We start from the raw sequence: 15911 nt of genomic DNA on the forward strand, positions 1-15911 counted from the left end.
GGTTCCAATTTTACACTTACAAAGTATACTTCTACTTATAGTGGATCTGTTAGCTCGGCGTTTTACTGTGAACTATGACAAGTCTGTCGAATCCAACCATTATATTATGTCTCATAACCAATATACTACAAAAGAATATATACAAATACTCAACAGTCGTGTCAAACTTGTTATGACACGTTTCTTAATACTAAGGTTATGTCACACTGTAGCACATTTTATTTTTATTTCATCTGTTCCAAACTTCGCGAAACACATCTTGGTTTTATTGAGTATGAATTCACGCGACCGAACAAACCTAGCTGAGATCGTGTGACATATGTTGGCTTGAGGCTTAACGCTCATCATATTCGGACCGAACTTGTAAATATCGGTTGTAACAAAATGCTCGAGTCTTGCCAAACAGGCACTGAGCCATACATTTTACGCACCTCGTATACACGACTGGCATACCATGGTAGCTGTTTGAAGGCTGTTACGACTTGTGTATGTCTGAAAAAACATTCCGGTATAATCCACCATGTACATGAGAGCGTACGGACGCTCTTATTTCCCAGATTGGGATACATCGGACTCTGTCTAACCATGTCGGAAATAGAAAAACAATTTCCGTATCAGAAAACGACAATATGAGAGGTAACAGTGATGATCTTACAATAAGTCGCATCCGAGTAAGGGACGGCGTGCAAGGGGTAGGACCCACAGCAGCCGATTAGCCGTGTGGACTTCTGCTTCAGACTACAAGGGAATTTGCTTGGTCTCTCGAGGGGTGAATCCCCGCAATACACAGTCCAATAGGAGCGAAGCTCTGCACCCAAAAAGCAGGTCACACAACGTGCTAGGAACTCGCCAGTGACAATGTTTGATCAGAACTGCGATCAAATATGTATCGAGGATTTCGATCTGTTGCGGGAATTTTGGCAACAGTTTCGCACAGCTGTTGACATACGCATCTCCATCCACTGCACACAACTCAGACGGCATTTAAAAGGGACCTCTGATGAGCAGGTAGCCACAATTCGTTAAACGAGTTACAACAGTCACATCTTTTGCCGTTTTTAGAGAACTTTGACCTTACTGTCACGATGTCTGTGGTCCTGGGAGTAACACTGGGCCTCTCACTGCTGGTTATGGCCGGAGCCAGGACTTGGCCCACGGACGCTCGGTGCCTGCAAGGAGATACCAAAGGCTACACGTGTCACCCCGACAACCCAGGTATATTTATCAGGTGTGCCAAAGGAAGAATTTTCGAATTTCACTGCCCAAGTGGATTGCATTTCAATACAAAAACTCAGAACTGTGACTGGCCTAAAAATGCAGATTGCAAGCGCTTGAATGAAGTCGGGTCTAAAACTCCTCCTGCCTCTGCTCATCCAACTGCCGGCCCACCTGCACAAGATATCTGGGAAAAGAAGTCCACTGGTAGTCCTTGGTGGAGGCCAAAGAATACAAAGCGCCCGTGGTGGGAGAAGAACAAGGATATCTGGCAGCCGGAGAAACCTCATTATTCCGGGTCAGGGATGAAAAATAACGGTGGATCTGCAAAGAGACCGCCTCAACCTCCACCTGTTATCGAAGGCAGTAAGTAATTTTAGTAAATATTATTTGATATGCAAGTGACAATTCGCCACCCATCCAAGGATAACGCGTTTGACAGTAGCTGCTAAAATGTATGTTCAGTAAAATTAGCGTTTTTTGTTCATTAGAGGAGATTTTCTGGCTCTTGAGATTTAAGACAGATCAATCATCGCCATATAATATGCTCCAAATTGAAACCTTTGACCGTTATTTGCATGTCATGAAACGTCATGAATTATACGAAGGGTGTAAATGAAAAATAATGAACTTATTGCTTATTGCTAGCAGTGATATCGTTTTATTATAAAAAAATATATGGTATAGTGAGCATATCTGAAGTCACCACTTGTATTGACGTATCACTTCGGACATTACTGCAAACACGCCTCTGTTAGTGTTCTTAATGGAAATTACGTGTAAGTTATCACACTTTATGCTTACAGAATAGACACAGGACAGTTGTTGTAATCCCCATTCATAAATATATACGGAATCTTTATAGTATTCCGTTTGCTTTGTTAATACTAACAGCTGTATCCAGAGTGGCATTTTACCGAATTCACAGAGTCATCGTGTTTTAAAAGTAAAATTCCAAGGTGTGAAGAAATACATAATTTCGCGGTGAAATGTTTGACTTGTCCTGGCCTTTGGCTTTACAACAAATGAGTTTATTATCTGGACAAACGCTGCTTCCTGTGACGCGAAGCACTGGACAGTGCATTTCTGTGGAGTAGGTTCATGCTATTTTGGACCAGTCTAGCACGTCCAAGTCAGAAACACTCGCAACAGTGTTCAAACACCCTTTGAATATGGACTTGAGTCAAACTAGCCTTTGTTCCAGGATCGACGGCAAAACTACATCCTAATTGCACACAGTCAACAGATGTAAATTTAAATTGTCCGTAACTCACTGACAGCGGAGGCAAAAACGTTGTCTTACGTGCTCTCTATGTTTAATGATGGTCCGTCGAGTTTAATAACCAAGGGACTGGGTGCTGTGTTCTATGATATCTGTCTTTCTCATCTCCTCCCGGACGACCTGTTGGGTCACTTGCATATTGCCGGCTTCATTCTCATAGTTCCCACTCCCCACACAGGTGTTGACCCAAGTTCTCCTTTAAGTCAGCTTGATTAATCTGAGCGTCCAAAGATAGCCACATCAAGAGCTCAGTCATAATGCAAACATGCGAATTAGGGTCAGAGTCTTCAAACCCTGCAGACCTGTGCACGGATGACCGGACACCGTAAACCCCAGTCTTCTCGAAACGACCGGCCCTTTCCCACACCCGGCGGGAAAACTGTACGAGCAGAACCACTGACAGTTTATGTCAACATAGCTTAATGGCAGATCTCCTTAGGCGCATTTAATCTAAGAAATCACAAAAAAAACTTTGAATACTATGAGGCCAACTACAAAAATACACAGACAACGGATGAATGTACTATAAAATGGTGGGAAAGTCTATGTGAATCCTGTATAACTCTGTGTTTATTTCTCAGCAGACATACTGGCCATGCTCAATTCACGATTCATACTCCCTCCAAATGCTTCACCATTAAGGCTTTTACCTTTCAGCCATGATTCATGAGAGATAATTAAACAGCTCTTTTTTTCAAAATAACCATGGTGAAATAAGTCTTTTTTTTGATAGATGGCGATGTAGTTTAACGTATATGTGTTTGTAATTAGACTTATTATTATTATTTCTATTACATTTAGGGTTTTTTATATAACCCTCGTAAAATATTTCCCATTTATGAATGGGTGATATTGTAATTTAACATATGTATACGCTTGTTATAACATGTAAAATCATTTCTGTTACATTTAAGCTTGTTCTCCCGCCCACTGCAAGTTACCCACGTGTCGATGCCCGTCTCCTGAGATTCCTGCCGGGCTCTCCGCCCAGGACACACCCATGATGGTGATGTTAACTTTTGACGACGAGATGACGGCTGAATATTACGGGTTCTTCCAGAGACTGTTCCGCCCAGGGAGGTACAACCCGAACGGCTGCCCCGTGCGTGGCGCTCTGTTTGTCTCCGGCGAAGGGACTGACTACGACTTGGTGTACCCAATGTACGCCATGGGTAACGAAATTGCCGTTCACTTCCATTACTCACAGGTACCCGCACACGTGGTGGTCCACGGCAAGCTACGACGAGTACGTTGAGGAAATCGTGGGCATGAAGCAGAACCTCATGGAGAAATCAGGGATCCCGCCAGAGGAGATGAAGGGTTTCCGTGTTCCATTCTTACAGCTGGGAGGCGACAACATGTACAAAGCCCTGCACGACAACGAGTTTCTCTATGACACTTCTATCTTCATGGGATCCGAATGGGAAGGAGCAGAAGAGCCCGTGTGGCCGTACACGCTTGATTATCCCGTGGAAGAATCGACCTGCAAGCTTGGCCCTTGTCCAACGTCGTCTTTCCCAGGGCTTTGGGAAATCCCCGTACAACGCTGGTACGGCGTCGACGGCCACTCATGCGCCATGGCCGACGGTTGCACCTCCTCCGGTGACGCTCAAGACACTTTAGAATTTCTCAGAAAAAACTTTCACAGGTATTACACAGGTAACAGGGCGCCTTTCGGCATCTTTGTCCATGCTAGGTGGTTCAAAATCTACCATCATCTTGAAGCTCTAGACATGTTCATTGACGAGTTAATGTCTCTTCACGACGTTTGGATCGTCACGCCGTCACAAGTCATAGAATGGATGAGACAACCTACTTCACTCTATGACGTTCAGTTTTTCAAGCCTTGGTCTTGCGACAATATGGTTAAAGGTGCTTCCATCAAAGAGGCATCTTAACATCCACGCCAGGCTGAATGGCAGTTTATGTTGATATAGTTTGTGTAAATAATGCGATGAACGTTGCGTTACCGTGGTGCTAAACCTTGCCAGTAACCCTTCCGGGTCATACGAATATGACTTAAAATTTCAAAGTAGCCTAAGTATGCATGTGAGTGGAGAGCAAACGTGGGATAATAAGATAAAACTTTTAGATGTGTTCAAGTCTTAATGTGAAATGTGGTCATGTGTGAGTCCGTTGATAAATTGGGAATGTGAATGGACATATGTGTGATTGGTTGGGACTCTCTGTGATCGTCATTGAGTACGATCAAAATGTATGAATGTGTGAATGTGACTTGAGAGTGTCCAAAGACATTCTCTTTGAAAACGTCTATTGGACAAAAACTGTTTTCATTTGTACAAAGATGTTGAATGTAGATATATATACATAAATATATTTATATACATAAATACAAATATGAATCCACCGTGAGACAAGTGCATGATTTTGTCTCTAAACTTATTTCGCTTTAAGGGGTTGGGAGACTTGTCGTAGTGAGCTGGAAATAGATCTAGACCTGCTGGCATCAACAGAGAATATGGTGAACCTTACAGCTTGTGTGTATATATAATGGGTAACACAACAGCTTTGGGAGTGGATCTGAATTTAAAATGGCATCTCTATCCATTCCTATTCAGCTGACTATACGGATTAGATTATTGGTGATATTACAATAACTCTGTACATAAGATTTCAACGGATCAAGACTTTATATTACACTGCTGCATGCGTTGTATATAAGTCGTTTGCTTCAGTCCCCATGCGTCAATCTTCTCTATTTGGTGTCTTGTTATATAAGGTGTAATATTTCTCAGAGACTTCATTAAAGAAAAAAATACCATTTTAACTGAATTCAATTTTCGTTGTGTTGATTTTGTGTGTTCTAACAGCTTTGTGTTTATTGGTTCGTCTGAACAAGTCGTTCTTTCTCTTGCTGCATCAGAGATTGGTGTGTTGCCAGTCGTTTGCTGCATCAGAAAGTATCGCCTGTCTCTTTCGTCCAATCAACACCCGGCACTTGCGTTTTATTTGATATATACCTGTTGATGTGTAGAGCTAAGGTGACTATAAGACTGGGCCAAAGTGGAGGTCAGAATCACGAGCTTTCACTTTCGCCCACGGACCTTTGTCGCTACGTTAACATGAATATATCTCATAAACCTTCTTTAAATTTTTATTTCACCTGAGTGTATAGATTCAGCGTGCGTTCAGCTTTCATTGACTGTAAAGATCTTACTTTTGTTATGAACAAACAAGAATAAACCTTATTGCCACAGGGAATTTCACAGTTTAGATATTTTATGATAATGTACCTGGATTGTTTCGGAAATTATTAATACGGTAATGAAGTATACAGTAACGGCATAGTGTGTCCAGTGAACCGACAGACCCAGCTTGCATAGTGTTTCATAATATTATTAGAGTTTCCAGGTTACAAATATTACATTGTAATATCGATGTAATAAAACATTATTAATCCTGAGATGACAAATGACAAAAAAACCTGATTCAGCTGGTATTGGATTGTCCGCGTTCATCGTATTCACTACAACATGGTTTGGAAAATAAAACAAACAAGAACAATTATTTGCAGAAAAAAAAAACAACATGAGTTAAACATATTGAAAGAAGCTCTTTCTCATGTCCTGGCGATATACTTGTTTTCTTTCCTATCCTTATACACAGAAAAGATAAGTATACATCTAGATATTGTGTTCTATCCTCTTTAAAGGTCTTGGTTGGAAGATGTAAAGATTTCCGCGACATACATCTTCTGAATAAGCTGACAAAGTAGACGGAATACCTCCCCTTGAGGTTATTGTTCTGTTTCAGGAACGGGTAAGTTTTTTCAGATTAACAGAGTTTTTTATCTTCCAAATATAGACATAACACGCATTTCAAACCTAACAAACACATATATTCGGGCGGTAACCACAAAGTAAATTATTCCGAAATTCAATGAGTCTTAACAAAACATGCAGGAGAAGGGTTTCTGTTGTTTTTATTCACAAAATGTATGATAATATTTGAATATTAAAAGATGATAATTAGTTTTCCCAGATGGGTAAGTATTTATACTGTTAAGTAAATACAACAAGTGGTTATTGATAAATACAGACTATTTCCTGACAATTTTACCACCAAAAAAGCCATTAATCTCCCAGGTACCTTTTACTCTCCAACCCTCTGTTTTTTTTTGATTATTAAAGTATATGTCAGAAAGCACGTTCCACAGAACTTCGTTACTAAGTAGAATTTTAATAATTAGCACTTGTTGTCGATAACAATTTTGGCAATGAACATGTAACATGTATTTCTCCTTACCTTGAGCTGTGTAAAACTGTGCATGCGCTGAAATACGATTACAAACTCCCCTCACAAAAGGGAAAAAGATTTCTTTTTATAGATTTATACAGTAGTTAAAGCAAGCCACTTTTTCTTTCCTATCTTCCTCGGCAAAAATAGGCAAGCCTAGGAATAAACATACTTGAGAAGGCATTTCAAATGGAAAATAAAATTCAGACATAATAATACCAACACCGGTCAAACATAGGTATTAAATGGTGTAAGTGTTTAATTAAAGTTGCTTCGTATATGGTGTTTTTGTGTTGTTTGTTTTCTAGACTTTTCTTTTTCCTTTTAATAGTTAAGTTACTGAAATCTGTGCAAGTCAGTCGTGTCGGTGTTACTCCCATTTGCCCAAATGACCAGTGATCCAGTATAGGCGTGTCCATTGTTGAAAACTCCCTTTCTTCAAGGAATAAAGTGTTTGAAAATATTCGTTAACGGGTTAAACAACAAACTCGAGCATGATAACATTATAACCCAATTGCCCTGCCAGATTCGGAGGAGTTGACTAAAGAGATATGGATGCATTTGGTTTCGCAGATGGTTGAGATTAATAAACACGTTTAACATAGAACACTCATTATATAACAAAGTAAGACTTCGTCTCGCGTAGAGTTTGTATTTCATATCTTAAGGTTGTGAAATATTATAAATCCTTTTTTGTATTACAACCAGATCCTTAAATGAAAATGCCCTTTCGCAACTTTATCGGAAAAGACCTTACCTTTATGACCAGTTACTAGATGAATGAAATCTAAACTTTGGCTTAGAAGATAACTATCTACATATTAATAGTGTTCTCCTAAAGTATGCACCTAGCACTAATGTGTCCAGTGTCTGTATTCTGAAACTTTCGTCATCCTTTCCATTATACACACATGCATACATTTTTTTCGCCAGGAATGGCGTTGTCTGAGAATAACGGTATGAAATCCAATAGTGTATATCATATGTGTATATCATATATACTAACGAGATTTAGCTAATTTATGTCTGCTACACTGTTTCAAATTCACCCTGTACACTCACACCTTTTGCTTTTACTAAAATATTGACCTGAACAAAATTAATTTTAAGATACTGATACAATATTTTGTGATTTTTATGAAATAAATTGCTAACTGCATGAGAAGAATCACACCTGCATGGGTTGTTGAAGAGATTTGACGAGAATGTGTGATATTTCTTCATTCTTCGGTTATGTCTGTGGATGTGCTATGACGTTGTTAAATGTACACATGGATTCCGTCCTATTTTCGTACTTTATATACTATATTAGTCCTTTGGTGGTTTGTGTTATACGTTGTTTTTGGGAATTGGCTTTGTGTTTATTGACTTGGAAGGTTCTTGTTGGTTGATTGTTGATAAACGAATGTGTGTTTCGACACACAGTTTCAGTTAAACGTATCGGAGGGCTAGGTTGTAAAAATCTGTGCCTCGATAATCCTAATGTTAAATTCTATGCGTCGAAACAGACATTCGTATACTAGCCGCCCACCAGTAAGGTCAATAATCTGAAGGCCAATTCCCAAAAACGACGTATAACACAAACCACCAAAGAACTGAGAGAGTATATAAATTATTAAAATAGGACGGAATCATGTAAAGAGAACAGTTTTTATACACAAGGTATGTTCTAGGCTACTGAGTGAAATCAGTATTCAAATTGTGTACCATGCTAAAATATCAGTTGTCGATAACAAAATATGTATCTCAGTTGTGCTTTGATAGCAACTGTTCATATATCCCAAAAATGACGATCTAATAAATATACAGCCTCTAGCCTCGGGTTAAGCGGAATTAGACACAATCATGAAGCAGAGTGAAACAGATTCTGAATGCTCTGTCCATATTTATTTACAAGAGAATTATACATCTTTCTAAAACTTAGAAACTTGGAATGAAGGCGTTTGATGGAATAGCCTCGGCACTAATTTTATGCAGGACCCTTTGATGTTGCTGTCCAAGTAGGATAATTTACAGTGTCAAAATTAAAAGTATCCCTCTTGTCGTAAAGTCTGCGGGACAAGAAACCGTTTTGGTCTTTGCACAAATATGGGTCCAGATAAGATGTAGCATCTGGAGAGTCTGAGGTTCCTTTTAAAACCAGCGAAGGTGGTTAAATATCTTTCACAGCCTTTGCTATATATGGATTGTTTAAAGCCAGCAGATCATCAATATATCGTTCAGTGACAGATCGGGCCTAGTTAGGATTACTCCTTTATAGTTTTTGCATATAGTCGTATTCATATGAGAATAGGTATAGGTCAGCCAAAAGGGGACAAAATTTGTACCCAACGGAGTAGGTAATCACTGTTTTATAGACATTCGGGTAACGCAAATTACACAAGAAGCGTTTGTTGAGCGTTTGTTGAGTGGCCTTGCCATCGATTTTCCATTTCTGTCTCCATCATGTTAATAAATACTGACATGCTCATCGGATCAGTGGAAGAAGTGTTAAATGTCAAAATAGGTTCAGACGATACCTATATTTTCTGCGGATTCTCCTGAACAACTGTACAATCTCTGACCACTTCATTAGATCTTTACGTCTCTTATGAGATACATTGATATATTCCCACAGAGATATGTATATAGCCATATATGCACGATAGGGATATGACCCTTTTGACGGAAAAAGAAATGAGGAAACATGCAAACGGGCAAACAGATAGCAGCAGCATGCTCTTTTGGTTGACCGTTTATTTATCACATACGATAAACCAGCCGATCCGCTATATGTTTTCCGTATGCGGCGAACGCAGGAAAGACGGTCCGATTTATAAATGGATGCTACATTCGAGTACATCCTTACCGCTCTGATAAAACGCAAACCACAAGATCAGCACGTGAGTTACAAAGGGATTGTTTACTGGGCAAAATTAATCCTTCATCCTGATCGAGGAAATCTTGTAGGACTAAGGACAGAAACGAGCCAGAATAGCTCTGTCACCTTCAATTGGCAACTAGCCAGTCGCTTAACCCATGTGACCATTTAAATTTGCCAGGAATGCTCTTTCGCTTATGGCCGGGCCACTAACGGAAATATCCATTTTGCACTGGACATTGAAAATTTTTTAAATCTTACTGAAACATTATTGGGTAGGCTATTGCACGAAGACGATGACCACTATACATGCTGCGAACGTTTTCCCACATCTTAAGTCCAGTGATCATTTGATAACTTAAATAATAGAGGTATATTCATCCGAGAATTAAAAATGATAGAAATCCAGGAAATGTCTTTCACTCTACTTCTCTGCTGAGATGTCATGAGAAAAGGAAATAGAAGATTCTAAAATTATACTCTCGTCGAGTGACAAAGCAAGATTCTATACATAAGCCTCTGTTTTCTTCTCCATAAGATTTTTTGTCCTCATAAATCTGCAATTACCGTCACTGATAAATCTGAGGAGTCGCTGATCGGCTCGGTGCTGTGAGGCTCATGTGGATGTTTACTGCTCTAACCCTCTAAATAAGCTCAGCCGCCCGACATTGTTCTCCATCACACGACCCGACTTCTCCTGATGTATGGGAGACTTCGCCAGCAATTGACAACTCTTCAGCGACAATCTGTGGCTCACGCAGCAAATAGAAAGCCATGAAAATGCAAATTTTGTTTCGTTGACAGAGCACCGAGGATTTCCACCTGGAACAGAACAGTACCCTATTGAGACGATTTGCGAACATGCTTTGCGGCCCTTTCAATGCAAAGGGCGGGTTCCATACGTAAACAAAGCGTGGAATGGCAGAGTCCATATACATTTGCATGTCAACCTTAAATGACCCCAGAAGCAACATAATTTCTTGCTGTTTTACCTGAAATTACACATTTCTTAGAAACACCACGTGTAATATCTGAAGAACAAAATGCGAAAGTAAACATGCAAATAAACTGACGATATGATTATCTGTCTTCCATGAGTATCGCAGTGCTGTGTTAGAACCGGCCAGCCTGCTACCAGTCCAACTTTAAGGATTGTTTCTTTATGCTGAGTTGATATCCAGACATTCTCCGTGGTATAAACTTATAGGATGTAACCCATCATATATAGGTGTTTATTAGTTTTACATCCGTTCCTTTCTATTTTGACAGTCATTTGGGTCAACTTGCTACGATGGATGCCAAATTACATTTATTTAGAGCCCCATAAAAACATAGTGTTATCGCACGACCCTTTCAACCCGCGCCTGAAAAGAGCCGTGAAACAATTCCGATGAGGTAGAAACAATTCACATTAAATTGTTGAACAAGACAAACTCTTGACACGAATTTAGCTCTAGGCCTACAGAGCTGAGTGACAAAGTAGACGCCCAAAACTCATTTGATTTTCACAGTTGATTTAGCTATTGTTAACGTAAACTAATAAAAAAAATTAATATATACAAATAACGTTCAAGCAGTGATTTCAGTTTTCTACTAACACTAACGTAGTTTCTGTGCTATCGCAAACTGCATGAGATGATCCTTTATTACGTCATGTTATCTCGTGTATATATGGGTTTCATAAGATAAATATTCAGTGAGGGGTGATATTTTGTGGACAAATGTTGCATTACCGCAGTGTGTGTAAATGGAACTTCGACGGAAAGTGGACTGAGGGCATGAAACCAAAAGCCGCAAATAATGATGTCACCTGGTTAAAAAGTAGTCCGTCCAGGTGTCACATCTTGGCGTCAGCACTAACAACAGGGATTGTAATCTTAGATCAATTTATCTAGCATTTACACAGATTTCTCTGTGTGTATTGAAGATATTAGAAAGGATTTCGAGAGCATTGTATTGGACTATTACACTACCCAGCTGGGAGGTTAAGCTTGTCTTAAGATAGTGCAAACAGGGTCTCGTAACTATTGTCCATCGGTATGCTTGTTGTGTTGTGAAGGAGAGCTTGGACGGTTAAGCATGAGAGGTGTTACAGTTCGACTTGGATCGAAATACAACAGTGTACCGGTCCTAGGAGCATCTCTCACTATTCAAACACGTTGTAGCTGCCCTTAAATCAGCTACGGATAATGAGAGATTAAGGGGATGACTGTGAGACGACAGCCTGTTAATAGCATATTAAACACGGGTTAATGATCAAACCTGGATCTCTATATACTCCGCTGACGTGTTCCTTTCTGACATCATCATTGGTATAGATCGACTTGAGTTTGCCCTGAATACCCTGTTCATCAGTTCAATAAGCGGGGTACTTGTGCAGTGGTGTTGGCAGTCAACCGCAAGTGACGATTGCTTGTCGCCAATCAATGTGCTAGGCTCTATATTTAAACTGGCAATAGCGATCGTTGGGTATGGGGTTTATTTCAAAAGATGTGGAGAAAGTTTGTTATAATGTCATAAGCTTGTTATGACATTATTTGCGCATATTTTTACCAACAATATGTAAAAAGTATGTATTGCGTAAAAATTATTCAGCAGAATACATCGGGAAAATATATGTCTTGGTAAGTTCCAAAGAGGTTTAGTTCATGTACATCTGCTCTTCGGATGAGTGATAGATCATAAGTGCCATAAGCCACACAAACTGACTCTTTGGATGAGTGGTAGATCATAAGTGCCATAAGCCACACAAACTGACTCTTTGGATGAGTGGTAGATCATAAGTGCCATAAGCCACACAAACTGACTCTTTGGATGAGTGGTAGATCATAAGTGCCATAAGGCACACAAACTGAATATGCAATTTGGTCACTCTATTAGCCGCTGTTATTTGTTACCTATAAATGAAATCTTTGACAATTAAGCTGATTTCCCGAGATGAAAACCCACGAGTCTCACAAAAAAACAAGAAAAAAAAAAACAATGAACATAACAAAACATGCATATTTTAAAAATGTATAGCATTTATACCTGTAATAGATAAGATGTATACATATATTGCCCGACATAGTCAAAGAATTCATTATTTAAAACCTTACAGTCTTCAGAATTATTGTAGTTTGTCAATAGGCCTACTTTCACCGTTTGTATGTTTTTTTGCAGAACAATATTGGTGGTTTCCACAGCAAATTGAAGACGTTTCTCTCCGGGCACGAAAACACAAAGTACTTCTAGTCTCATAATGAAATGTGCATTACGCTGTTTAAGGAGAGTTATAATTATCAATCTAGACGAATTTGATTAGAATTACAATTTTGATTAGCATTACAAAACAAGTATGATCACAAGTATAGATTATTAATTCAGAAAGCTAATACTTACCATTTGCCATCTTTTCTGATTTATTTATTTACGTATTTGATTGGTATTTTAAACCGTGCTCAAGAATATTTCACTTAGTCGAGGGCGGCCAGCATTATGACGGAAGGAAACCGGACAGAGTCCGATGAAAACCCACGAGCATCCGCAGGTGGCTGGAATCACTGTGCTAACCACTCTAGTCGAGGCCTCCATCTTACCTGTAGTTTGGTGCTAATTGCATGTTGCTGTATGTTTTAAGGTGTTTCGGAAAAGACTTTAAAATATTGCATTTTAATATTTAATTTGGAAGCGACTGTTTGAATTAGGGGATGTTTCACTTTTAACCACCGATATTTCATTCGAGAGCTTGTTCATGTCAGTGAATTGATTCGAATCGTCATTTTTACCAGGATGATGACAACAAATGACAGGAATGACTGACACAAAGCATATAAAATTCACCCATGACGCAGATATGCCCATTAACCTTTTCATTCTTTGACGACAAGTCCCACAGATTCATCTCCGAACAGAATTCTACGCAGACTCGACATCGGAGCAATATCGGTGCAATACAACATAGAAGATTCCCGAGTATAAATAAAGAGACGCTGCTTCACCAGAAGGCCAAGGATAAGCTGAATATGGGAAGTATCCATATCTCTGACTAAGCGCACCTGCGCAGGGTAATAGGTTGAACCAGACGTTATTACATGCAAACAGACTTTACACATTGAGAAACAGCTCAGATATTATTCATACTGTCTGACCTGCTAATATTTACTTAGACATCTTAATAGGAACAACGTCTCTACGAACTTCGAGCCTAACAGACATTTTGCACATATTTAGTGGTCAATATTATTTTAATAATGTTGTTTAAGCAGGCAGCGGCAAAAGCAGGAAGGGACTGGAAATACTTCTGTTGTGAATGCTCGTGATGCAGACTCACTCAAAGAATCTATACATATTCCTCCACTCAAAAAATACCCAAAAGAACCAACGTTTTATCTTGATTATTAGAAAATCTTTTCCTTTTTTCCTCATTCAAGTCATTGTACAGATTCGAGACCCTTGGCAAATCAGGATAACCGTATCACACACAGTAGTTAAAAACATACCATTCACACTCATGCCATTGCTTCAGAATTTGGGACCGTGACGCTACATAAGGTATAATAACAGTTCACAAAGCTGTGTATAAGTGGATTGTTTTCCTCAGTCCACGTGGATACGTATGTGATTAATGATAAGTGATATCAATGCATTAGTTTTACATCACTATTGTTATTCACACAAGCACAGGCTTAAAAGGCTTATATGTCCGATCTTCCCAGAGTCAAGAAATTCATCAAAATGGCCATGCCTTATATTGGTGAACTGCTCGTGCTGATAGCTACACAAATAAGCAAAGTGAATACATAGAAGATTTCAATCCACATAAAGCCCATTACAAAAGGAAATTCTAACTCATACACACATGGTTTTATATCGTTTGCACCTGTTATATATTTTATATTAGTAATACAGCAATATTACTATGTTGCTGGTATTATATCACTTCAATCCCCATTGACGAACGAGACCAACAAGTTTCTTTGAATCTGTTGAAGCTGCGCGCGTTGTGCAGATGTTTGGTGCTTAGTGATGTACCGATGTTTCTGTCAGGTAACTTGTTGTTGCATCTCATGCTTGGATGTTCATGGCACGCACATACATGTAACTGGTGCGGTATACATAACTGGTGCGGTACACATAACAGGTGCAGGAAATGGTCATTCCTCCCTTTACAAGAATGTTAGGGTTTTCTTTTCACGGCCCAAGCCGGTGTTTAACATCAAGGCCTTCATCATAATAAAGTAGAAAGTAATGAACAATATATGCCTCTTTGGCACTGCACTTCCCGAGAAGTTTGCTATAATGTCATAAGCTTGTTATGACATTATTTGTGCATATTTTTACCAATAATATGTAAAAAGTATGTATTACGTAAAAATTATTCAGCAGAATACATCAGGAAAATATATGTCTTGGTAAGTTCCAAAGAGGTTTAGTTCATGTACATCTTCGGATGAGTGGTAGATCATAAGTGCCCATAAGCCACACAAACTGAATATGCATTTGGTCACTCTATTAGCCGCTGTTATTTAAAAAAATATATATATAATTCGATGATGCATAACCTATAAATGAAATCGTTGACAATTACGCTGATTTCCCAAGATTTTTCACTCTTTTGCTAAAATTACACATTGATTCATACATTTGACACGTAAGGAAATGTGTTTTGCGATGTGTATATAAACATTGCCTACAAGTATGTCGCATTGTCTCCTGTATGGCTTTGATATAGAGACTCAGTATAAGACAAGGTAATACTACGTCATAGAGCATCAGCTACAGGATGTGTCGGAGTGTGTCCTCAAGTTTAATGCCGGCTTCACTGAAATCTTGTCATTCCAGGAGGGAATCAACACAATCTGCCTGTAAATCTTTGCCGTCCCCGTAGCGTCATCCAGTTATCCCCCTCAAATAAGGTCTCTGCACTCTGCACCGAAAGCAGCATTTCACCTGATCTCACCTGATCGGTCAATAACACAGGCATCTCAACGGACATTTCTCCTCCGGCTAGTTAAGAGCAAGCTGAGGGATTCCTTATGGGATCGCTCTGTGGACGGTCTACCTCGGATACCTGTCTTTAAAATTACTATTATCCATCCACTATAAATTGAGGCTTTTAGAGGCGACCAGCAGAACAAATATCTGCGCTTGTTCGGTGTGCCCAATTGCACTGATTTCACCTGTAAAGTCCACCTTTCGACATTTTGTCTCACGTGCTCAGATGGGAACCAGGCGTTTATTTTTACCAAGAAACAGAAGTGTGGTTTATCAGTGATGAACTTGTACAAAGAGCTGAAATAGGCCAGTCCATGGTTA

The 15911-nt window shown here is 39.3% G+C and overlaps 1 pseudogene; it reads left to right on the forward strand.

The window, feature by feature from the left end:
* Positions 1-1085: 1085 nt before the first annotated feature.
* Positions 1086-4395, forward strand: LOC135471000 (chitin deacetylase 7-like; annotated as a pseudogene).
* The last annotated feature ends 11516 nt before the right edge of the window (positions 4396-15911 follow it).

The sequence above is a fragment of the Liolophura sinensis genome, chromosome 7, assembly GCF_032854445.1.
Source record: "Liolophura sinensis isolate JHLJ2023 chromosome 7, CUHK_Ljap_v2, whole genome shotgun sequence".
NCBI lineage: Eukaryota > Metazoa > Mollusca > Polyplacophora > Chitonida > Chitonidae > Liolophura > Liolophura sinensis.